Below are 27,090 nucleotides of genomic sequence, written 5' to 3'. Positions count from 1 at the left end.
CGTGTGCACGGCAGTAACGGCGAGTGATATTGGGACAAGAGACGGATGCAATGAAATCCCTGACGCTGTCCCTGTAATGTTCAATGGACCCCCTTCCCCGGTCCCCTATACATTACCAGTCCTTGTCCGACGCTGGTCCCGGGCTCTGTCCTTGGTCCATACACTCACCCCACGTGGTTGCCGGAGTAACATGAGCGCATGTGTGACGTCACACGCTTGCCAGCAACCACGTTGGGCGCTTGTATGGACGAAGGCCGAAACCAGCAGGGGACATGCGGCGGACATTTTCTATTGCATTAAACAGCTATGGTTTTACAGTGGAGCTGCTTTATCTAGACAGGTATCAAGAAAACTGAAGCAAAAGTGGTACAATTGCGCATAGCAGCCATCAGAATTCTTATTTTTTTTTACCATCTACAGCGGGGGTGTAAAACTCACATACAAAGAGGATCAAAATTAAACACTGGGACAGTTGCGGGCCAACCTCGATGTCTAGTGGCCAACCCCCCCCCCCCCCTTATAAAGTTCCCTGGTGTCTAATGGCCCCCTCACTCCCCTATACAGTTCCCTGATGTTTAGCGGCCTCCCTCTCTTTGGTGTCTAGTGGTCCTCCTTCTTTCCCTATGCAGTTCCCTAGTGTCTAATTTTCCTCCCTTCTTTCCCTGGTGTTCAGTGGTCCTGTCTCCTCAATACAGTTACCCGATTTCTAGTGGCTGTTTCCCTGTCCTATACAGTTCTCTGTATACCCACTCCCTCCCCTATACAGTTCCCTGGTGTCTAGTGGTCTCCCTCCCAACCCTTAATTCCCTGGAGACCCCCTTCCCCCTACCCTATACAGTTCCCTGGTGTCTAGTGACACCACTACAACCCCTATGCAATTCCCTGGTGTCTAGTGTTCTTCCCCCTCCCTAATATGGCTTTCCTAGTGATCTGGGTCTTCACCCCCATATAGCTACCCTGATGGTGTAAAGTGGGCCAAATATAATGCAAAGTTGGGAAACCACTTGCAGGCCAAATTAGATGGCTCTGCAGGTCAGATTTGGCCCGCGGGCTGGAGTTTGACATGTCTACTCTACAGGAACACAGTCTGAGATTGGGCCAATCACCTCCTGCTTGGCCTAGTTCCAAACTGCATTCACTTTACATGAATATTCAATGATACTGCAGTTATTAGCATCTCGTTGACAGTCTCTAGAAAAAAACTTGCTTTTTGTCCCTCTACCAAGTGTTTCACTTGAAATACTTACTGGGAACAGACTATTATTGCACTTCACCTACTCATAAAGCATGGTTAACATCTCACGTCTAGTGATGTTTGTATGTGGACGATGGATTTATAACTCTCCCCAGGTCGGAAGTGTTGTAATAGTCCGGCGTTACTACACTGAGCACTTGGTGGAATGGGTGTCATTGTGTATCGTAGCAAGATAATTTATATGTGGCCGTCTCACTGTGTAACTGGGAGAGCACAGGCACTGTGAAGGCAGTCCGGTTGTTATAGTAACGGGGAAGAACATTTCGATAAATCATCAAAGAGAGAAGATGGGCAAAGGCTAGCTAATAACATCCTGTCCTGCAGATATATACCATTCACTTTAATAGCGCACATCACCAAGACACCATTGTCTATTCCGTTACTTCTTCCTGAAAGTTAACCCTGAAAACTTAATTACTGGAAATCACTTTTAGAAGTACAAATTGCTGGACCTGGAGGGATCATTTCAAGTCTGGGGTGAGCTTGTGTCATGACCACTCCTAAATGGAGTCCCAGGGGGAGGAAGCCAGGGAGTATCTATCCAATGAAGACCAGACAGCAATAAAACCTCACCCCAGGGAACTGTATTGGGGAGGGAAGACCACTGAACGCCAGTGAACTGTATAGGGGAAGAAGTGAGGACCACTGAACGCCAGGGTACTGTATAGGGGAAGAAGGGAGGACCACTGAACGCCAGGGTACTGTATAGTGGAAGAAGGGAGGATCACTGAACACCAGGGAACTGTATAGGGGAAGAACGAAGGACCACTGAACGTCAGGGAACTATATAGGGGAAGAAGGGAAGACCACTGAACACCAGGGAACTGTATAAGGGAAAAAGGGAGGACCACTAAACACCAGGGAACTGTATAGGGGAAGAAGGGGAGACCACTGAACACCAGGGAACTGTATAGGGGAAGAAGGGAGGACCACTGAATGCCAGGGAACTATATAGGGGAAGAAGGGAAGACCACTGAACACCAGGGAACTGTATAGATGAAGAAAGGAGGACCACTGAATGCCAGGGAACTATATAGGGGAAGAAGGGAAGACCACTGAACACCAGAGAATTGTATAGGGGAAGAAGGGAGGACCACTGAACTCCAGGGAACTATATAGTGGAAGAAGGGAAGACCACTGAACACCAGGGAACTGTATAGGGGAAGAAGGGAGGACCACTGAACATCAGGGTACTGTATAGGGAAAGAAGGGAGGACCACTGAACGCCAGGGTACTGTATAGGGGAAGAAGGGAGGACCACTGAACGCCAGGGTACTGTATAGGGGAAGAAGGGAGAACCACTGAACGCCAGGGTACTGTATAGGGGAAGAACGGAGGACCACTGAACGCCAGGGAACTATATAGGGGAAGAAGGGAAGACCACTGAACACCAGGGAACTGTATAGGGGAAGAAGGTGAGACCACTGAACACCAGGGAACTGTATAGGGGAAGAAGGGAGGACCACTGAATGCCAGGGAACTATATAGGGGAAGAAGGGAAGAAGACCACTGAACACCAGGGAACTGTATAGATGAAGAAAGGAGGACCACTGAATGCCAGGGAACTATATAGGGGAAGAAGGGAAGACCACTGAACACCAGAGAATTGTATAGGGGAAGAAGGGAGGGCCACTGAACTCCAGGGAACTATATAGTGGAAGAAGGGAAGACCACTGAACACCAGGGAACTGTATAGGGGAAGAAGGGAGGACCACTGAACATCAGGGTACTGTATAGGGAAAGAAGGGAGGACCACTGAACGCCAGGGAACTGTATAGAGGAAGAAGGGAGGACCACTGAACACCAGGGTACTGTATAGGAAAAGAAGCGGAGACCACTGAACACCGGGGAACTGTATAGGGGAAGAAGGGAGGACCACTGAACGCCAGGGAACTGTATAGGGGAAGAAGGGAAGACCACTGAACGCCAGGGAACTGTATAGGGGAAGAAGGGAAGACCACTGAATGCCAGGGTACTGTATAGGGGAAGAAGGGAAGACCACTGAACACCAGGGTACTGTACAGAGGAAGAAGGGAAGACCACTGAACGCCAGGGAACTGTATAGGGGAAGAAGGGGAGACCACTGAACGCCAGGGTACTGTATTGGGGAAGAAGGGGAGACCACTGAACACCAGGGAACTGAATAGGGGAAGAAGGGAGGACCACTAAACACCAGGGAACTGTATAGGGGAAAAAGGGAGGACCACTAGACACCAAGGAGCTGTATAAGGGAGGGAGGCCACTAGACCCCAGGGAACTGTATAGAGGTGGGAGTGGGGACCATCAGACACTGGAATCCTGAATTACCCTTGTGCGGGGAGCACACTATAGAATTAATGCTATAGTGCCGCCTGCTTAATTTGCCTCGGCCCGTCTCCATCCCTATACGTTTCTAGCCCTTTTTATTTTAAGTATTTCCAACTAAAATAAAAAATGTGGCAGGGAATGGGCTTTAAATATATATAAACCACAATTATATAAGCAATGCGCTCACATATTGATGTCTAGCAAGCTATTGTTAGGAATTATTTACTATTGTTTAGTTCTTGGCAGTCCTGCTTGTACCATCATTGCTGAGAGCCTGAGACATGCTGTCAGGATTATGTATGTAGCCACAGGTGGGGGTGCTGAGCTCTTAAATATTCATCAAAGCAGCTGAAGCACCAGCCATAGACATAACACTGTGATAAGGAGAACCTTCACACCCAGAATTACTTTGATGAAAAAATCTTAGACCAAAGACAAGCAAGCGGCAGATCGGGACATCGCCCAGCAGGAGATTGGTGGACTGCAAATCCATCCCATGCAACTTTCATACAGGAGTAGGCAACACTTTTTTATAAAGAAATCCCTAAGAATTAGTTGGTTTTGTTATACTGTTTCAACTTTCCTGCAAAATGGACTTTCCTTTTTCTATTTAGCTCTTTCAGTTTCAAGACTTTCATTGCACTTTAAGTGATACATAACAAGAACCACTGCGAACAACCAATTTGCAAGAGATGATTAAAACAAAAATAGAGCAGATTCAAAATTTCCCACAGAGGCTTAAAGAGTACTTTAACCAAGGATTGAACTTCATCCCAATCAGTAGCGGATACCCTATTTCCCATGAGAAATATTGACCTTTTCTCAAATAGATCATCAGGGGGAACTGTATGGCTGATATTGTGGTGAAACCCCTCCCACAGTGTGATGTCATGACCATGGTCCTGACAGTTTGCTGTCTGTGAACCTTGTTGCATTGAGATAAATAACAGCTTTTTCCAACTGTCAAGCAACCAGTATCTCCCTCTGTGCACAGAACTCCCAGTAACAAACATTCCGTACAGATCACCTGGCAGAACTAAAGATGTCGCCACCAGTGATAAATTTCAGAATGTAAATCAGGGAGAGGAAAGATTTTACAATGGCCAAACACTGACTAAGTAATCTATAAATAATTATAGTATAACTAGCTATTTATCTTGCACGTTAAATAACGGGCTGTGATGCGACCACAGAGCACACGGCCGCGTTTCATGCCACACGCGCACCTGGCCGAGCTCCCCGCCGCACACACCAATGGCCAAAAGCCCCCCTGGCCCCGCCCTCCTCCTCTTCCAACGGCTACACATGCGCAGTAGCCAAAACCCACGGACACAGGTACAGGAGGATGACACAGGGACACATGGAGTTTTATTATATAGGATAACAGTATAATAACATTCTATCCTTGGACAGTTACAAGGAATTACAAGGCCACTAGTCTAGTTTTGGGGACCCTCATAGACAAACGGTTGTTCCCTGCAACTTCTGGTAAGCACTAATGCTAAAATTGCACACCAAAACCATTGACCATGGTTGGTGGCATCCTGTCCTCTTTTAATACCCAAAGTTGACCATTAACAATACAATTTAGTGAACGTAAGACCTTCCGATTGATCAGATCGGACAGTCAGTGTTGATGGTACCAATTGGTAACACATTTTTTTGCTCATTTAACCTATCTATTTTTTGGGAAAGATTCCATTTGAAATGATTGGATTGGCTACATTTTGATTTTTTTTATCCCGTTTATAGGCTCAATAGATCCTTACCCTCCAATCACAGTTATCATATCGGAAGGTCAATCGTTCACTATCATTAATGGGCGCCTTAAAGAGAATCTGTACTCTAAAATTCTTACAATAAAAAGCATACCATCCTATTGATTATGTTCTCCTGGGCCCCTCTGTGCTGTTTCTGCCACTCCATGCTGCAATCCTGGCTTGTAATTGCCAGTTTTAGGCAGTGTTTAAACACAAAAGACATGGCTGCTAACCAGAGTGTGATAGGCTGAGAGGAGAGCTTGGAGAGGGTGTGTAAAGCTTCTGCCAATGACAAGCAGTGCTGCACATTCCACACATTCCAGCCTGAGCCCGACAGAGCCGACAGAGGAAAGAAGATAAGATTTATTACAGAGACAGTGCAACTAGAAAAGGCTGCAGTAAGCCAGACCACATTAGAACAGGTATAGGAACTTATAGGATGGAAGAAATAAGGCTCAACATTTTGTTACAGAGTCTCTTTAAGGCAGAGATTTATTTATCTTCTTAACTTTTATTTTTTTTAGGACAAATGTATCACATTTTATTGGTTGTGCCTGAGTTCCACAACAAACTATATTCAGATATTTTAACATCTCGTTATAAACATTTCAGCTGTTTATATACAGTAGTCTTTTTGCAGTGCGCACCTTTTTATAATTTGATTTCACTTTCTATGTTAACTTCCGAAAAGTCCTTTAAATTTGCAATAAGGATGGGAGCCGAGATCTCAGCGAGGACATTCTGCTCCGGAAATTACAATACTGGGTACAATGATAACTGTTTGTAAGAGCTTCGGCGAGTTGAATTTCAGGCTTATTGTTCCCACAGACACAATGACTAGGCGAGCTATTACACAGGAAACAATGTTACAGAGAAGTGCCCCCCAAATAAGTGCTGAACGGAGCTGCAATTCCAACTGTAAATAGATCTGTGGACAGTTTCCTGATACTCTTGCTGGACAGAATCAGCACTTTTTAGGGGACTGTAAAGTGTTTTCTGTCTGGATTACTTATTTGTTTTTGTTACAGATTGCCCAGCAAGCTCATGGTGAACCAGAACTCACAGGAGTGTGTAAGGGGCTGATAGGGATCAAAAAGGCTCCTTACTGAAATGTTATGCAAAACAAAATAAAACAGAAGGTATTTGTGATTATTCAGGTTGGAGTGAGCATATGTGTCCCACAGTCAGAAAACAATTGAGATGAAATGGGGCCCTAGGCAAGGTAGCAGTTTTTGTCCACTGCTGATGATCATCTGGCTTTTTTTAATAAGATTTGGTGGAGGCTAGCGTCCTCCACGCCCCTACATTCTCCCCCAAGCTGGGCGGACGTTTTGGCGACAGTAGCGCGTGTGTACGCACTGTCGGCGGACTGATAAAGCTGTTTCTGAACGATCCGCCAGGCGGATCGCTCAGAAACAGCCTTATCAGTCCGCCTACAGTGCGTAAACACGCGCTACTGTCGCCTGAAAGTCCGCCCAGTGGGAGGGTCTGACGGACCCGTTGTTGGCAGACGTAGTGCGTGTGTACGCACCTAAGGGTGGAAAACAAATCCGGCCTTGCACCTTGTCAATAGTCATGTTGAAGAAAATGATTCCCTGCTGTGCTGACATTTGCATGCTCCCCTCGCTCATACATCCTTGTTTGTCTTGCTGATCCAATTACCACACCTGCGGCTTTATAAAGTTAGAAAAACTTTATCCACAAAGCAGAAGTTTTCTCAGTCATTTCCTGGCAGGCTGCTCATCTACAAAGCGTGGCTGGGAAGCTCAACTTTTTAATGATGTTCTTCTGAATACTTTCAAAAATAATGACCATGTTACTTAGACCTACGAACTTCACCTTTCTTTATATCCGACAGCTACTCCTTTTTGAAGGTTTCTGAACATTTATACAATACCTGTATCTCTAAACTGCATAAAATGATCCTGTTTTCAATACGTGAAGGTTGAGGAAGTCTGTTCCAGCCATAATTCTCACAGAGCTGATTGTGGTGGGGGACGCACTGTCATTTCTCAAATGCTAAAAAATCTAGAACTATGATTTATTCACCATGGTGATTTACAAGAAAGCCTTCATAAATCATCGGAAGAGTCAGAGCAGCCTTAAAGGGACTCCGAGCACCTCTCACGGGCATGCCTTTAAGACTCCGACCAGTACTGCAAAGTACTTAAAGATGCATACATTTCTGTAGCTTGTGCTCTCCTCTTTCATTTGATGCCTGAATCACCATTCTACACCAAATAGTTTTCATTTGATTTCAATTTAAAAATCGCGGCTGCCATGTTGGCTATGTTATAACTTCTGGGTCACCCCTGTGTTCTCTGTTAGAGAAGTGCATCACTGAATAAAGCAGGAAGAGGAAGTGACACGCATGGCCATTGCAAGAGGCTCCTCCAGAGGGGTCATAACTAGAGATGTGGCGAACTGTTCGCCCGGCGAACATCCCAGGGGCTTTTACTACTTCCGGGTCGCTCTGACCCGGAGTAGTACGCCTGCGCTGCCCGGCCGAGTGCGTCCTAGATCGCGCTCCTGTTGCCGGGCACTATCTGCGCATGAGCGTGACATTGTTCGCCACATCTCTAGTCATAACACGACTTTGGCCTCGATTCATAAACAGCATCTTGTCGGGAAAATACCGCACTCGGTATTTTCCCAGTCTGTGTGCTAATTCATAAAGATTTCCCCAGCTGCCCTTGGAGGTCGGTAAATTACAGCAGCCCATTGAGCGGTAGAGTAGAGCAGTGTCTCGATCCTCTCTTTGCCCTGCAGAAATAAATCACACAGACGGCTCTCTCTGGCTCTCTCCACTGATGACTCAGACAGACGAGTCACACAGTCTTTCCCTGCCTGCTAAATGACTCACACAGCCGGCTCTCTCCACTGATGACTCAGACAGATGAGTCACACAGTCTTTCCCTGCCTGCTCAAATGATTCACACAGAGGGCTCTCTGGCTCTCTCCAGTGATGAATCAAACAGACATCGGCTCTCTGCACTTTGCATTAATCAGAGCTGTCAGAGCTGTCGGTAACTTGTTAAGACCTCACCAGAGGTGTCGGTAACTACCGCCAGGCTTACCGCTTGTTGCAGGCTTTATGAATTGACATTTGCTGACAATTTACTGACATGTGTTGTCGGTAACTGCAGCCAAGTCCGTAATTTATCTCCCTGGTCGGTAATGTCAGCTTTTCATGCGGTAACAGCCTTTATGAATTGAACTTTTGCTAAGTGGTCGGTAAAGTCTGCTGTTTTCAGCATTACCGCATGAGGTAATGCTTTATGAATCGAGGCCTTTGCTGGAAGTCGTCTGGCTTAAAGGCATGCCCATGAGAGGTGCTCGGAGTCTCTTTAAAGTGAACTTGTCAGGGCTTGCAGGTATTTTAAACAGTGATGAGCGAAAATGTCAATATTCATTTCGCATCAATTCTCATAAAAATAACATTGTTTGATTTTCGATCGAAAATTCCATCGAAAGTTCATCACTTAATACACTCAGACCAGTTGCTGTTGAAATTTGATTTCTATGGTGACGATACCACTTAAAAGGGAAGCTTCTAGCCACATCGGAAGAGGTGATCACATTATCTTTTGTTTACATTGCTTTGTCAGCTACAATGAGTATACAGCCAGCAGCATGCTGAATCTGAGCTGCACTGAGCTGAGAAGCAGAGAGAGGTGAGAAACAATCACTAGATAGATTTTAATATATAAATACAGCAGCTATTCAATAAAATGCAATGGCAACTTTCAGAGCAGATCAACTGTACTTTGGGAACTTGCAATGTGTAAACAGTCAATATTATTTGTGCACAAAAGCACAAGCAAAAGAAAGACACATTTTTATTGAATGTTATGTCAAAGTTTTATCCCTATTTAACTTGAATATATCTGCACAATTCTCTTCATTCAGGGTAGACATAGAATGCTGCACCATTTATCTGCATCAGTAGATGTCTTGCTAAAGTGATCGTTGTTCTTTTCACAAGCTTGAATGGCATCAAGACTTTTATTCAGACAGACGTATATCTAATACTTTTGCATCACTTGCATCAGTCATTTCTCTGCTTCTATCCTAGAGTTTACAGAATGTAATACTTCAGTAGTCGTAGTATTATTTATCACATACTAAATGTAATGCTTGGTTACTGTGTTGTACTGGTCCAAGCCCTATATCACCGCGTGGGGACCCCGGGCTGGCAGCGGAATAGAAGCAGAGGAATGACTGATGCAAGTGATGCACTATCAAAAGTCAGGGGCGTAGCAATAGGGGGTGCAGCGGTAGCGACCGCATCGGGGCCCTTGGGCCAGAGGGGCCCCGAATGGCCCTCCCTCAACTACAGTATTAGCTCTATATTGGTCCTGTGCTCATAATAATCATTTATATATATATACTTTGAATAGTGGTAATCATTAACAAACTATTCCCCATCCCCTTCTTGCATCTCTGACATTGTAGTTGCCATTGGCAGCTTTTAGTGCGCCGTTTCAATTGCTATGTATAGAGTGCATGGGGGGCCCCATTGTAAAACTTGCATCGGGGCCCACAGCTCCTTAGCTACGCCACTGTCAAAAGTGTTAGATATACATCTGTCTGAATAGAAGTCTGTGACATACATTGCGCTTATGGGTCATTGGGCGTTGTTCCTCCAGCATTAGTAATGGTAAAATTGCTGAATGGCAACTTTACTGTTGCCCTTTAAAGTGCTTTTACCATGATGGAGAATGGACTTGCAGTCAGATTACTAGGAGGAAAACTTAGGACCTGTTAGAGCAGACTTTCTCCACCAGGAACCCTGGAACCCCAAATTTCCTTTAGGCCTTTACAGGGGTTCCCTGGCATTTTCCCCTCCTGTGACAGTGATGGGCTGAGAAAGATTCAACTTTTTTGGCTCCTCTGTGTCCTCTAAAACTTCTCCAGTCGGGACCAGTAAGCACATGCGCAGTTCAGCTGCATGTTCGCCCCATCGTTGGGAGTGTTCTGTGCCTGGTGTCTCTGGTCTAGGGGCCCTGGTGCAGTTGCAAGTTCTGCAACCTCTATTGCTATGCCTCTAGAAAAGACTTTTATCTGTTTGTTTGTTTTGTACCGAATATTTTCTATAAGGGTCAAGTATTATTTATTCGACTGTAAAGTAGATCTATAGGCTTAATATATCTTATAGTTTTTTAAACAGCATATGATTGTTTCTGTATAAGCATCATAAATGCAGTCACACCTAGGCTTTGATTAGCTGATATATAACAGTAAGGTCAGTTTCAACAAGAGCTTAAAGTCAATCTCTAAAATAACTCTGTGTTTGGGTTAGCAATTATCTAGACACAGTAGCAATGGCAGACGGGACTGGTAAAATAATCTTCCATGCATGGCGTATAAATAAATTCCTCCTGAATGTAATCCGATGAGCATGGAATTTAAACATCTGTTTAACAAGCTCTCATTGCTGGGCTGCTCCTCAGCTACTGCAGGATCTGCTGTAACCTCAGAGTCAACCACAAAACATGCTGCAAACAAGCATGGACACAGGGCAAATCACTGGCTGGATGGGGAAAACACATTTCCCTCTGTGCTCCAGAGCCCAAAGTGACATAAATTACAAACGGGCCAAAAGTGGGATTATATTGTTTTCTTATTCTTCTGAAAATACTCTCTCTTATGACAAGTAGGGTCAATGACAGTAACACATGGAGGGGAAAGACTGTGAAATTACATTTAAAGGTATGCATGCCTGTGAAAAAAACAAGAAATATACAGGGAATTCAGCCTGTCTGCCCAGGGCTTTTTTTTGTCCAGGCATAGTTAGAATGCATCAGGCCACCCAGCCGCTTGCAGCAAGCTTGCCAAGGATCCCAGCATTGTGAACGAGCAATGCTAGTAGATCTATGAAAACCATTGCCAGGAGCAGAATGGAGCAAGAGTGGAGCAGGTGGCCAAATCTAGACATCTGATTGGTCTCTCTCAGAAAAGGATTAAGATGAAATGGGTCCTAGGCAAGTTAGCAGTTTTTGCCCACCACTGATGATCACCTGTTTTGTTTTCTTTTGTTTTTAGCAAGATTTGGTGGGGGTAGCCTTCACTAGGCCCCTAGACTTCCTACAGTCCCTACGCAACTGCCTAGGGTTGCCTTGTGGATGGTCCCGGTTCTGGTTGCTCTGAGCAAATGCTCCACTTTTTTGCTCCAATTTTTCTTACACTGGTCTAGTTTAGCTAAATCTGTCCCAGTGCTGTTTCTAGTGAAAATGAAAAGTACAAAGTATTTTAAATGTTTTTTTAAATGAGTACTGTAGGGGGGTCGGGGGAAAAAGAGTTGAACTTACCCGGGCTTCTAAAGGTCCCCCGCAGATGTCCTGTGCCCACGCAGTCACTCACCGTAGCTCCGGTCCCCGCCTCCAGTTCACTTCTGGAATTTATGACTTTAAAGTCGGAAAACCACTGTGCCTGCGCGGCCGTGCCCTTGCTCCCGCTGACGTCACCAGGAGTGTATTGCACAGGCCCAGTGTGGTCTGCGCCTGCGGAGTACACTCCTTGAGACATCAGCGGGAGCGAGGACTCGGCTGCGCAGGTGCAGTGGTTTTCCGACTTCGAAATTCCAGAAGTGAACTAGAGGCGGGGACCGGAGCACAGCAAGTGGCTGCACGGGCACAGGACATCTGCGGGGGACCATTAGAAGCCCCGGGTAAGTTCAACTTTTTTCCCCCCTACAGTAGTCCTTTAACTTCTTTGACAACCCCTGTTTAAAACACTTAGGTGTAGGGCTGGATTTCTGGAAAGGCAACAAAGGCCCGGGCCTTGGGCGGCTGCAGCTCAGGGGGCACCTGAACATGAAAGAGGGGATGCTACATATGAAAGAGGAGGTTGACAATGGGGATCAACAGATAAAATAGGAAATCGATGCCCAAGAGAACTGTTCCTGAAAGATAGGGGCTACAGTGCATGCATGATACACATAAAAGAGAGTGCTGCACATGACATGGGTGGGGCGTCACTACACATGAAAGAGGAGCCACAACATACTCGGCCTGGGGGCATATAAAGTATAAATCCGCCCTGCTTAGGTGTACAACATTCTCCCCACACACCTTCGGTTTTATTCACCCCGAAAACCACATTTTCAGCACCGGCATTTTAATAGGCCGCCTAAAGGTAGGCCACCACATCAGTGGGGTGTGGCTGCTACAGCCATACCTCCCTCCCAGTATATTGGTTGGGAGTGGGACCTCGGTGGGTTGATGACAATTAGCAAATGATGTCTTTGATTGATACGCTGTGAAACCATCTGCAGTGAGAAAACTCCAGAGACAATTTTATTGAATTGGGGCTTCATCTATAAAAACATCTTCAGCACATTGCAAAAACATTCTACATTTGTTCCACATTGCATTCATTTTGATGCTTCTCTAAACTTATTTTAGAATGGTTTTACTTGCTAGAGACTGAAAGGGTACAGATAAGTTAAACAGAAACCGTAACCAAGAATTGAACTTCATCCCAATCAGTAGCTGATACCCCCTTTCCCATAAGAAATCTTTTCCTTTCCTCAAACGGATCATCAGAGAGTTCTGTATGGCTGATATTGTGGTGAAACCCCTCCCACAGTGTGATGTCAGTGCCTCACACCACTGAGGTACTGACATCACACTGTGGGAGCCTTGTTGCATTGTGGGAAATAACAGCTGTTGTTTCCAATTGCCAAAAAAGCAAGCAGCATCTCCTTCCACTGACATCACCTGCCAGCAGTAAAAATGTCACCATGTGATAAATGTGAGAATGTAAATCAGGGAGAGGAAAGAGTTTACAGTGAACAAACACTGACTAAATCATTTATACACAATTATTGTAAAAATTAAGCACTTTTTTATTACATTTTTTTCACTGGAGTTCCTCTTAAAGGTTTATTTTGCCTATTTTTTCTTCAAATGACAAATGAGGTTCTTCAAATGAGGACTTAATATTGACCAATTCATCATTTTGACTGGTTATTTAAAGAGAAACTGTAGTGAAAATTACATATTAAATAAAATTCCTTATATTTTTACAATATTAATTTATAGATTATTTAGTCAGGGTTTGCCCATTGTAAAATCATCCCTCTCCCTGATTTACATTATGAAATGTATCACTGGTGGTGACATCTGTAGTTCTGCCAGGTGGTGTGAATGTTTGTTACTGAGAGTTCTATGCACAGAGGGAGATATTGCTTACCTGGCAGCTGGATAAAGCTGTTATTTCCCAGAATGCAGCAAGGTTCACAGACAGCAAACTGTCAGGACCATGGTCATGACATCACACTGTGGGAGGAGTTTCACCACAATATCAGCCATACAGATGTCCTGATGATCTATTTGAGAATAGGTAAAGATTTCTTGTGAGAAAGGATGTATTAGCTACTGATTGGGATGAAGTTCAATCCGAGGTGAAAGCTCCTATTTAATCTCTTGAAGACTGTAAGCTTACACCCCCCTAGTGACCAAGCTATTTTTTACAATTCAGGCCATTGCAGCTTTAAGGGCTTGCTGCAGGGCCGTACAACTCAGCACACAAGTGATACCCCACACCCCCCCTTTTCTGCTCACCAACAGAGCTTTCTGTTGGTGGGCTCTGATCGCTGCTGTCGTGCTTGATTATTTGTTTTATTTATTTGTATTATTTAAAAAAAAAATAGTTTTTTTTAATTTATTTATTATCCCACCCTCCCTCCCTCCCCTTGGCAGCCAATGACAGCGATCGCTGTCATAGGCATCAGGCTGTCATAGGCATCAGGCTGTCATAGGCATCGCTCTTGTACCTCCCCAGGGGACAGTCGAGTGACACGTGTACAGTGTAAATAAACGGGCGTTTCGCCGTCTAACAGTTTCATAGCGGCGATCGCCATTGGGAGACTGATGACGGAGCTCATTCAAGAGGGGATGCGCACGTACTGTTGCGCACAATCCCCTGCAATCTCCGCCTCCGGACTTTACGCCAATTGGCGTTATGCAGTCCTGGGGGAGCCGCAACGGCGTCCATGCCTATCCACGTGACGCGGTAGTTAAGCAGTTAAAGAGAAAAACTGTCAAAACTGAAAAGTACCACTTTTTATTGTTGGCACTTGGTGAGATAACCCATGAGGGAATCATACTGCTTGAGGGTCTATTGTGTTGGCCTTAAAGAGAACCCGAGGTGGGTTTGAAGAATATTATCTGCATACAGAGGCTGGATCTGCCTATACAGCCCAGCCTCTGTTGCTATCCCAAACCCCCCTAAGGTCCCCCTGCACTCTGCAATCCCTCCATAAATCACAGCCACGCTGCTGACAAACAGCTTGTCAGAGCTGGATGTGTTTATCTCTATAGTGTCAGTCTGCTGCTCTCCCCGCCTCCTGCAGAACTCCAGTCCCCGCCTGCATCCCTTCCCTCCCTGCTGATTGGAGGGAAGGGACGGGGGCAGGGACCGGAGCTATGCAGGAGGCGGGGGAGCAGCTGAGACTGACACTACAGATGTAAACACAGCCTCACAGCTGTGATTTATGAGGGATTGCAGAGTGCAGGGGGACCTTAGTGGGTTTTGGGACAGCAACAGAGGCTGGGCTGTATAGGCAGATCCAGCCTCTGTATGCAGATAACATTCTTTAAACACACCTCGGGTTCTCTTTAAAGGGAAAAATCAGTAAATGTACTGTGAAAAATCACAAACGGCACAAAAATCGGTTATTTTAGTGCAAAGATTCACAAAACAATTTGAAAAATCACAACGATGACATTTTTGCTTGAAAGTCAAATTTTACATTATTTTCTCGAAAATAAATGCAAAAAGAATATCGCCATTTTAGCTCATCACTGTACAACAGTCCCTCTCTTTCACGTGCAGCTCCCTTGGGTAGCAGGCCCCCCCTCTATCATGTGCTCCTCCCTATTTGTGGGCTTTTCTTCCTTATGCAGTAGCCTCTCTTCCACGTCCAGAGGCCCCATTGGGCAGCAGTCACCCTAGGCTTAGGCCTAGTGGCCTTTCCAGAGATCCGGTCCTGGTGCCATAATGCCCTCCTCCCTAAAGTGCCTTCCTAATCATAGTACCCCCTTTTATTTCACTACCCCCATTACAAATGGCAGAAATAAATATTGTAGAAATAAATATGAAAGAAAAGTTGCACATAATAGCTTGGATAACAACGGATGTAGCGCCAATTACTTGTGGGAAACAGCATTGAGTTGTCACTGCAAGCAAACAACTACAATAAGTGTTTTATCACAAAGAGAAATAGCAATGCAAGTCTGACACAAAAGCAGCTAGTTGTTGCTGTAAGGACGGATTCCGTTTTTGGAAATGAACAGCAGGGAAATGGAAAAGATATCTTTTCTATTAGAACAAAGTGTGTACAGATTATGTTCAGACTGGCTGCTACGAATACCGTAAATATTCTGTACTACAGTTTGTGAAGAACAGCTGAAAATTTGCCAGTAACTGTCCGCTGGCCAACCGTTCGGGCCATCTCTATCTTTCACCCCTATCATATAACCTAATTTATTGTCTAGCACTACGTATTGTGTTGGCACTATATAAATCCAATAAATAATAATGATAAAAATAATATAAATATGGCAGTTGTAAATCGCCACTTAAAAATAAATAAATAACGTTAGAGTTTCATGACTTCTAGAACCTAGAAAAAAAAATCAGCAGAAACTTGACAATGAGAATCTGTCTACAGAGTTTGACATTTTCTAGAGCTGGCCTAAGCAAACAGCAGCTAATTTTATATGTCAATGCATGCGGGCACATTTGATTGATATAACACAGTTTTCTTTGATTAGTGGCTGTATATTTAACAAATGCTCCGGTTTCCAGATCCTGTAATGGTTATCTCTATTTCTTAAATGGCAAGAAGGGCTCAGAAAGTCATTTTAAATTGTAAATCTATTTATATGCTAATGCCTGTGTGCTCCTTGCCACAAACAGCACCAGTGGTGTTAGACAATTTAATCACACACATGGATTAAGCAGCAATGGGCATTGCATCTAATTCTTTTTTGCTCAGGTATTTTTTTCTGATTAAAAAAGTCTAAACTGTGTAATTTGCTTGTTCTGCCAATCATTGGGCTTATTTTTCTTATAGAATATTTGATTTCTATCCTAAAAATGGGCTGCTTAATACCTGATAGGACCATCCTATTGCCTTCTGGCATTTTCATTTCCATAATGATTATGACAAACACATTAAACCTTCTCACTGAGTGACAACATTCTTGCTTTGACATTAAGCTCCAACCTGCATCGGGTTTCTATTACTTCATTAAAGCTGAGCCTTCCATCATGAGACACCAGAACACTTTTCTATAAATAAAGAATGGGCTTTTCAGATCTATGTATACTGTAACTTATTTTTTTATCACAGGTGGCTATATCTTTCTTACTAGCAGGTGATCTCTGTGGAATGTTCGTTTACTAAGCGTTCTGAAGCCAGTAGAGAAGATCTCTGGTCTCCCAGAATGCTCATGGTGGCTGTTACACACTTTAATTATGATTGGCCAATCACTGAGCAATTTTACCACCTCCATGTAGTATGACGGTCAACAGATATTGAATACTATGAGCAGATTGTGTAGGTAAACCCTCATAGCACATGGAAGTGGTATAACTGGTCAGTGTTTGGCCAATCATAATTGATAGTGTGTACCTCATACTGCTTTAGCCTCACTGGGAGAGCGAAGCTGCATACGAATATTTACAAACCAATATACAAAAATTGATAGCTATGGGAAGTGTTTTTGATGTTGAAATCAGGATATTTAATGTAAATGTGGGTATCCTGAATTATTTACTACGATTTACTATGTGTCATAAAAGTACCTCTTTAACCACTTCGGGACCGGCCGCCTAACCCCCCTTAAGGACCAGGGCATATTGCGGTGGAGGGGGGTGCGTGCATTTGGGAGGTCGGATGGCCGGATCCCCTCTGTGGCTGGCTGGGCAGTGCCCCCCCCCCATGGTGGCAAGTGTCCCCCCTGTAGCTGGCAGCCATCACTTACCTTTCAGGCTCCAGCGATGAGCCTCAGTAGCCCCCATCTTCTCCGGCCGGCATCTCCGCTCCAAATGACGCTCAGGTCGGGTCGCGGCTTGATGACGTCATCAAGCCGGGACCCGGCGCTGATGTCAGACGGAGCAGAGATGTTGGCCAGAGCAGAGGGGGGCACCGTACGTCGCTGGAACAGCAGGGAGGTGAGTGGATCCTCTTCTTTTGCCCCCTGCCGCCGCCGCTGTCAGAGTGATCACTACGATCCGATGGCGATCGTAGTGATCACGTGATCAGCAGCCATAACAAGTTGTCTGTTAAGATTTAGACCTGTGTTTCCTAACATCACCAAAGTATGTCATGCTCAGGGCCCGGATTTACCATATGGCACTGTAGACTCGTGCCTACAGGTGCCTGATGATGAAAAGGCGGCTCACGCTCATCCCTGAGCGACTCTCCCCCTCCTTCCCTACGCAGAGTGCTGAAGAGAGGTTACTCACCATGCTCTCTGCATTCCATTGATGAGATCTCTCTTCAGTTGGGGGCACCACTAGCTACTTAATACTGAAGGTACCTCTGGCTACATAATGCTAAGGGACACCTGTAGCTACCTACGAACGGCAAGGGAAGTAAGGAAGAAGTGACAGCTGGGCCAGTCAGTACACTTGCGGTGCCGTTTGGAGGGGGTTTGTAGGTTCATGGAGGGTGAAGTCTAGGGTGCCAAGACATCTGTGCCTATAGGCTCCTGTGAGGTAAATTCAGGACTGGTTGTGCATTATTAGAGATACCATTGGCCAGGTATACCCTATTGTAGCTAATATCATCAACATTGCATTGGTATTTACTTGCTGCGTGTGATGCAATATAGCTATTGGTCAGACATCCATTCATTTTCAGAGCAATAGAACCAGTATCAGAATAATATAATAAGAACAATGCAGATCTCCACACTTCCTCTGCTCTAGCCTGTCATCTTCTGACCCCCACCTTCCCAGCCTAACCCTCTTCATCATTCTTATGCCTATAGCCTGGTACACACATCCACTCTTGAATGGACGATTTTCTAATAGCTAATCCAAACTTGCAAAGTGCCTTTGGTGTGTAATAGCCCTAATAGTTCCAGTTTTACGGAAGGTGATGATTTTTTTTGTACTGCCCCCCCCCCCATGCTTTAGTCAAGACAAACAACATAGCGCTCTTCTCCTGCAAGAGCTGCGGCCACTAGGGCGTGCTCAGTAGGCAGTAGCTGTGTGAGGGAGTCTTGCCCAAGGCCTTTTTACTGAATAGGTGCTGGCTTACTGAACATAAGAGTCAAGATTCAAACCCTGGTCCCTTGTGTCAGAGCAGAGCCCATAATAACCATTACACTATGCCCAAAGGGCCACTACAGCGAAAAACTGTAAAATTTTAAATATGTGCAAACATATTCAAATAAGAAGTACATTTTTTTTTCCAGAGTAAAATGAGCCATGAATTACTTTTCTTCTATCATGCTGTCACTTACAGTAGGCAGTAGAAATCTAACAGAAGTGACAGGTTTTGGACTAGTCCATCTCTTCATAGTAGATTTCAGCAAGGCTTTTATTCTTTATAAATATATTCCCTGAAAAGGATTTATACAAAGATGCTGGCCAGCTTCCCTGCTCCCTACACAGTTTTTTGGCAGTTGGACAGAGCAACTGCCATTCACTAAGTGCTTTTGAAAATAAATATATCCCTGAGAATCCCTTATAAACAGATGGACTAGTCCAAAACCTGTCACTTCTGTGAGATTTCTACAACCTTCTGTAAGTGACAGCAACATAGGAGAAAGGTAATTTATGGCTCATTTTACTCTGGAAAAAATGTACTTCTTATTTGTGCATGTTTGCACAAATTTAAAATTTTACAGTTTTTCGCTGTAGTGCCCCTTTAATCTCACCGGTAACCAAACCCTAAACTTTTCTTACTCATCTTAGCGGTTGATACCTGTCGGGATGGAGATTCCCAAAGCTGCTTTAGCACCATCCTGTGCCCATCATTTTCACAGTCAACGAAAGCTTTGCTTTAGTTTGTCAGGCCTTCTCAGTAAGGTAAATGTCATTTATTTTTTGCTATAAAACGGATTTATGCAAACTCTCAGATCCTTTAATGTTATATGTCCTGTTGTTGAAAATAACAAAATAGATTTACTCAAGGACTTTGTAGACTCAGAGCTCTAATCCTTGCGGTGCTGCTTTTAGCCTGTGTCTACAAGAATCTACAGGATCGAACGGAGGCTTAATGCACAATACAGAAGTGTTTACTCTACTGTTTCAATCTGTCAGATTTCAGATTTAAACAAGAGAACATTGAAGTCCTGTCTTCTCTGTTGACTGAAGCCGTCACCTTGCCAGTTGTTCATTAAGAAGATGGAGGATAGATTATTTGTACAGATACATTATTTGTTGAGTTACATTATCTTCCTTCAAGGTGAGCACTATTTATTTTGTAGAATCACAATCCAGACTGAGAGTCAAGGCATTACTGCCATCTTGCTTGCTCTCTTTATAATTTAAAAGATGTTCTAGGAATTGTTAGAACTGTCAGTTGGATTGCTATAGCCTTTGTTTGTGTGTGTGGCCCTTCAAGCCCAGATAATCCAGCAGCTAAAGTCACCATCAGAATTTTCTGAGCCCCACAAAACGTGAACTTTGGAGTCCATTTGAGCCCCGATATACAAGTTGATGCTGGATCAAACCTTCACCAAACATCCATTAAGTTCTTCCTCAAACCTTCAGCCATGTGCTTATCACATCTCTAGATATGCCCTAGTAGGCTTTCACACCACCTTCTGTCAGGGCTAAACCACACCTGCTGTAATACTGCCACCTACCACACTACCCATCATATTTTGACCACATTTCCAGTCATGCCACCACTACACCTACAATCACGGTCTCACCACATTTCCAGTCACACCTTCACCACACCTCCAGCCATGCCACCAGCACACTTACAATCATTTCTGATGGAATCAGTTTTTTATATGTCTATGTCTTCTCAGTTTCTATTGGCAATCAGTCAGAGAAGGCGTTAATGGGTGTGATCCAGGAGGTGTGATCCAGGAGAAGCAAGCTGATGAGAAAAGCTCAGCTTCCTTTTGATTGTTGAGTGATGACCAGCCTGCAAAGCTGTATCGTAAATTCTCATATTCCATAATTCTGGATACTCACTCAGGTCAAAATAAAGGAAGTTAGAATTTGGATATTGTTACTGTGGGTGTGGTGAGACCCAATACAGCATCTGTCATTACTCTTGTGTGGTGACAGGACCTATTCATTTCTTAGTGACAAGCACAGTTTCCAGACATGTCACAGAGGTACGTGACTAAGCCTTATGGGCTAATATTAATTGCTGTAATAAAATTTTTGCCTGGAAAATCATTTCAAATCCCTGAACAGCCACTCAGCGCTTAACCCCTTTTCACTTTAAATTGCCTCGTAACATTAGTTTCATCCATCACAAATGATCATAGCGAAAGTGACTTGCTTTTGAGGCTTGAAAATGAATATATTATCAGTTCTTTACCTGTGGGACAAGCGTCAGGTGCCACAAGCAATTGCCATAGGTAATAAAGAGGAGAACGGAGACGTATGGGAACAGCTGCCGTGCCCTGGCCAGTTCTGGAATCACCTGTCACATCCTATATCCGCATCTGCTTTCATCCACGGGAAGAAAAGGCAAAGGTTATTGTGAGGTGCTGTACTTCATTCTCCCAAAGCAGTTATTTCCCTGCAACTTTTCTATCTAAAAAAAGAAAAAAAAAAAGGAAAAAGTTTGCACTCTAACGCTCATATATTTTATGCCTTGTGTGAGGACGTGGGGGAATTGTCAAGTGTTTTTAAGGCTTGCTTTACAGAGCAGGGTGATATTATAACATAGGGAACTCCTAAAGTCTAGAATTATTACATTCTTTGCTTTTTTATGCTTAGACTTAATCTTGGATCTTGGTGGGAGAAATACAAACTTTTCAGACCAAAGGAGACACGACCCAACAAGGAACAAGGGTGGCTTTGACCAAATGTGATTGTACTTAAGCATTGCTATAAAACCAGGGGCCATATAACAAGCGTACATTAATAAAGGACGCCCACATTTCCTGAAACTCAACCGTAGATTATAGGTAAATTTACCGATATTCTGCTATTAAAGTGTAAACAAGGATTGTGAAATATCGGTATTAAATACTGGTATTTTACTGTAGCTAAACTGAAGCCTATTCTCACACTGAACCCTCCCACTACTGATACCTGACCTTAAAGTGGACCCAAATTAAAAATACAAGATTTCAGAAATAAAATCTATTTTCTAAATTATAATAATAAATAGCAGCCTTTTTTCAGCTGCATGATGACAAATATAAAATATTTTACATTTATTGAAGGAACCCCTACCCTTCCTTTCAAATTGCAGGGATTTTTCCGGCAAACTGGTGGAGTAGATGGTGTCTGGCAATGGAGGAATTGCTAATGGCTGCCCCCAGTATAACCTAGCTATGAAAAGAGAAGGGTGAAAAGCATGCACTGAAATGATCATAGGTTTGATTGAAGAAGTGTTTATTTATCTTTTATGTGTCAGAGTGGTGCAACTAAATATTTTTAATTAAAAAAATGTTTGGTTTGGGTCCGCTTTAAGCCACCCCCTCCCCTGGGTGCCTAAACTTAACCACTTCATAGCAGAACAATGACTGCACAGAGTACAGGGAGTTATTGGGTGTGTTCATGTACAAACTACTGACTAGACAAACATGTACTAGGCAGAAAAGGATTAAGAGCAAATGGAACTCTAGACAAGATAGCAGTTTTTGGCCACCACTGATGATCACCTGTTTTTTTTTTTTTTTGTAAGATTTGGTGGGGGGTAGCATCCACCACAGGCCCCTAGATTCTCTCCAGGCCCTAGGCAAGTTCCTAGGTATGCCTTGTGGATGATTTGGCTCTGCTGTTAAGCCTCTTTTCCATGGGGGCTCAACCAGGGCCGGGCAGAGGCGAGAGAGGCTCCAGCCTCAGGCGCAGTGTAGGAGGGGGTGCACAACTCACTCAGCTATCATTCCCCTACTGAGTTTGAAGCAGAGAGAATGAAGGAAAGGGGATACATGACAGTGACTGCAAGCCAGATAACTAGAGTGGGGGGTTTGGGGCCCTGTGGTCCTCTTAGTCTAATAGCAATCAGTGTGTGACAGCTGGGGTGGGAGAGATGGAGGGGCGCACTTTGGTGTCTCAGCCTTGGGTGCTGGAGGACCTTGTCCCAGCTCTGGGCTGAATTGCTTTTTTGTTGAGCAGTACAGCCTCCCGGCCACAAGCAGTTAGGGGTTTAATAACATCGTTAGCTTACACTACAGTATAGTAAAACAACCACAAGATGTCACTGTGTATAAAATGCAATGATGATCTGAATGGGATTCTTATTTCCTGCATTCACTCTGTATTCTCTCTATTCCAAGCAAACTGCATTTTCCTGATGGTGGTGTATGATATATCACTGCATGTTTTTCTTCAGTAAAGACTTGTAACTTGTTATACTGTTATACTGGGTGCCTATCTGCATGTACAGAACACTCTGCTCCATCTCAAGCACCATTTAACTGGAATTACAGGCAGTAGAATGAAAGCACATGTTAACACCGTGTGTGTCAACTTTAAAACGTGGTGGTGTTACCCAGCAGAAAAAAGCATCTCTGTCGCGTCTGAGCACAGAAACTGTTGTGCTCAGATGCAACTCCTTGGGTGAGGGCTCCTGTCCACCACCTGTCCAGAGCACTAGCAAGCGCCTCGATGTAGGGACGGGAGCAGCTGACAGGCTGTGAATTCACCGCCATCAGCTGCACATGGAAAAGAGACCTAACCCACTAGGTACCGTCATTGTTCTGTGGCCATTGAATTGTCGTATTTCGCAGCAGTTTCTAGATTTACTGTTTGCAAATAGAGCTGCTGATTATGGAAACACATGCAAATCAGTTGCAAGCCGTAGACAGCCTGCGGTTTTATTTATATTTTTATTTTAGTTTCTTCACTTTCATTTGGCATTAAGAACGCATAATTTGCCGGCCTGCATATAATGTGATATATTGACAATGGGGAAATTAATGCATTTTTCGTTTATAATATGTAGAAGGCTAATTAACTGCATATCTTTATTTTATTATCTTACTTTTCTGCATCTTCTAAAGAGAATTCCATTTATGTGAGTAAAATATGGACACACAAGCAGCTTAATCTCTGTATATATTAGCAATTTAGAAGCTTAGACTTCTAACACAGTACAGAATATCTGTCATGCTGACAACGGGTCTCTCCTTTTCATAGCCCTGGCTTTTTCATATCTTCAAGATGAGAGTAAATGTTGCATTTTTTACAGTGTTTATATTCAACCATTAGGCGTTTTTGTCTACTTTGTATATCAACAGGGATCAAATAGCTCTTTATTTGGTAGCACATGTTAAAAAGTAATGTTAAAGCAAGCCTGAACTCAAAATAAACACATGAGATAATTAACTGTATGTGTAGCGCAAACTGGAAATAAAACATTAGTAATGTAGCACTGAGTCTCATATTTCTATTTTAAGTTTAATATCTGATGTTTTTTACTAGTTCCCTACCTCTGCCACACTTTTCTACACCCCTTAGAATCTTATCTCCCACTCAAGGGACATAGTTATGCATCTTTCTGTTGTCCATCGGAACCCTCCCACCAAGCTTCCGCCGCTCTGTGGTCGGTGAATGGGAACATATGTTCCCAAAGCCCATCAAAGTGGTGTCAGGGCTGCATTTACCATAAGGCACTGTAGGCATGTGCCTACAGACGCCTGATGATGGAGAGGCAGCTCACTCCTGTCCCCGAACGCCTCCCCACCTCCTTCCCTATGCAGCCTCCCGAGCAGAACATACATGATAGGTTACTCTGGCTACCTAATACTAAGGGACGCCCGTGGATCCCTACATTGGGCAGGGGAAGAAGGAAAGAGGTGACAGCTGTGCCAGCCAGCACACTTGTGGATTGGCAGGAGTTTGTAGGTTTGTGGTGGGTGACGCCTAGGGTGCCAGAACATCTGTGCCTATAGGCTCCTGTGATGTAAATACGGGCCTGTATATAGTTATTAAATAAAATAACCCTTTCACTCCATAGTTGCCACTATTAAAAACTTTACAACAAAACGCAAAGTGACAGCATTTAAAAAAAACAAACAGCTAGCTTAGGGAAGGGCTTTTCAACCCTGTCCTCAAGTACCACCAACAGTGCATGTTTTGTGGAAATCCAGGTAGTTAATCAGCTCTGCTGAGACGCTAATTACCTCACCTGTGAATGTTTGTGGTTTTCTACAAAACATGCACTGTTGGTGGTACTTGAGGACAGGGTTGAAAAGCCCTGGATTAGGGACTCAGCTTTTTAATATGTATATCAGTAGAACTTTTCATTTTTAAATTATAATGGTTGAAAACTGAGAAATAATATTTAAAAAAAAAAAATAATTCTTCCCTGTAAATACATATAAATTAAAATAATTCTTAGCAAAAATTACCACCCAAAGAAAGTTTAATTTGTGGCAAAAACAATATATAGATCATTTTATTGTGATAAGTAGAGATAAAGTTATCGGTGAATGAATGTGAAGAGTGAGATGTGAAAATTACTGTGGATTTGATGGGGAAAAAAACCTGTGGTAGGCAAGTGGTTAAGACTGAATTCTAAACAGTAGCCATGCCAGTCCAATGTAAACTCTGATTACTTCAGTGGCAAGTCAAGACGATGATGGAGGCTGGCACATCCAGATAAAAGCTCTTTATTTATGAAAACATTAAAAGCAGTGGTAATACAGCGACAGCCCGCTGTTTCAGGTGTCAGCCCTTTCTCAAGCTGTTTCAACCACAAGTCCTGAGTCAAACATGCATGTATATATATTGCCCGCCCTCAGCAACATCCAATGGATTCAAATCCCCAACAGCCAATCAGTTACCTGTATTGTTCTGCGGACCTGAGTGGAAACATGTCTCTAACATGCAAATGCAGCCGCTATGGCATTCACCGGAGGCTCTGTGTCAGCATCACGCCCAACAGACACACCATCCGGCCTCCTATTCGCCGATGTAGGTACACGTGACACACTATCACGTGGCGTCACCACGCCGGCACCACGCAGGGTGCGCTCATGCTTCATGCGTATTGAATACTACGCTGAAAACAATACACGTAACTGGATGCCGCCCACTGGGCGGGACTATCCACACGTAACTTGTAAACACAAGACTGCCCTATCAGCGGCAGTCTTAGCAGGCGAACCCAAACGTAGCGTCCCCATGGCAACTCCACATATAAATATAAACAACCTCACCATGCTCCTCAGCGGCGAATCAGATGTCAGTAAGTTTGTAACCCCACAGTCCGCAGATACAGGAAACCAAAAGCTCTGAAAAAAAGAGCATAATAAACATCAGAACATATGGCATCAAATTGACTAAACATTAAATACAGAAACCCAACTCATATTCACGATTGAGACCTCTATTCCCCAAAACCCCCAACCTTCTTATCCACCCCGCCTCCCTCCGCAACAGTTCATTGGTCCTACTGTGTTTCCCCCTCCATGAGCCTGGTACCCCATCAATAATTTGTATTTTCAGTTGTGATACACTGTGTAAAGTGAGATGAAACTGCTTGCTTCATATCACCATTACGGATGGCACTTTTATGGGAACAGATCCTGTCCCTGACCTTTTGTGTAGTCATGCCCACGTAGCCTAAGCCACATGGGCATTTCAAATAGTAAACTACAAAGCTGGATTCACAAGTATATAAATCCCTAATCCTATATTTAGTGCCTTTTGTAGGATGAAAAAATTCAGGGCCCTTATTAATATGTCCACATAAGTGACAACTCATACAGGGATAAGTACCCACTCTCCTGTTGGACTGCTGTTCCACAGGGGAGTGATAAAAAACCTTATCTCTGATAGTAGGTGGTCATTTGAAAGATTGAAGAGGGGGATACCTAAATTCTGGAATATTGGGGAAAGCGCCACTTAAAAGATGCCAATGGCGTCTAATGATTTTACCAACCTGGGCACTACAGGTATTATATGTTGACACAAATGGGAGGTGGAATTGATTATTACATTTTTTCTTTTTTAGTCTGGTACTGGGTGTTAAAACTTGCTGAGGATATCCCCTCTGCTGGAATTTATAGGACATATCTCTATGTCGTTCCTTACGGCTCTCTGGGCAAGTTACTATTTTGTCTAATCTGGTATATTGATCTTTGGGGATTGCATCTTTGACATGGGGAGGGTGAAAGCTATTATAATGCAATAAAGAGTTGCACTCTGTGTTTTTCACATAAAGATCAGAAATCAGCACATTGTCTTTTTTAGTGATCATAGTATCCAAAAAGGTTACCTGATCATTGCTCACATGGCTGGTAAGTCTAATTTCCCTGCAGCATTGGGACAAGTCAATGAGGAACTGGTCCAGGGTCGAACGTGGCCCCGCCCATACGCAGAAAATATCATCGATAAAGCTATACCAACATTTTGCATATCGCTGAAAAAGACAATTAGAGTAGACAAAAGCCTCCTCGAAGAGTCCCATGTACAAATTAGCATACGACGGGGCCACATTCGACCCCATCGCCGTGCCCCGCAGCTGCAGGAAAAAGTCACCCTGAAATGTAAAGTAATTAAGACGTAAGACAACATTAAGTAATTCAAGCACAAACAATCGCTGATCATGAGAGAGATCAGACCTTGTCATGAGGAACCAATCGATAGCCTCCA

At 43.8% G+C, this 27,090-nt stretch overlaps 1 protein-coding gene across 5 annotated transcripts in view; it reads left to right on the top strand.

Moving 5' to 3' along the window:
* Positions 1 to 27,090, top strand: part of SORCS2 (sortilin related VPS10 domain containing receptor 2) — a 1,283,452-nt gene that overhangs the window by 362,864 nt on the left and 893,498 nt on the right. Inside the window, exon 1 of one of the 5 annotated variants that reach the window (XM_068276898.1) lies at positions 19,055 to 19,115. The exons of the other annotated variants lie outside the window; for them this stretch is intronic. The gene's annotated coding sequence lies outside the window, so the exon portion shown is untranslated. Of the gene's footprint in view, positions 1 to 19,054; positions 19,116 to 27,090 lie in introns of those variants that run through there. 5 annotated transcript variants of the gene reach the window in all.

The sequence above is a fragment of the Hyperolius riggenbachi genome, chromosome 1, assembly GCF_040937935.1.
Source record: "Hyperolius riggenbachi isolate aHypRig1 chromosome 1, aHypRig1.pri, whole genome shotgun sequence".
NCBI classification, from domain to species: Eukaryota; Metazoa; Chordata; class Amphibia; order Anura; family Hyperoliidae; genus Hyperolius; species Hyperolius riggenbachi.
Note: the sequence above shows the minus strand (reverse complement) of the source record. Positions and strands in the feature narration are given on the sequence as shown.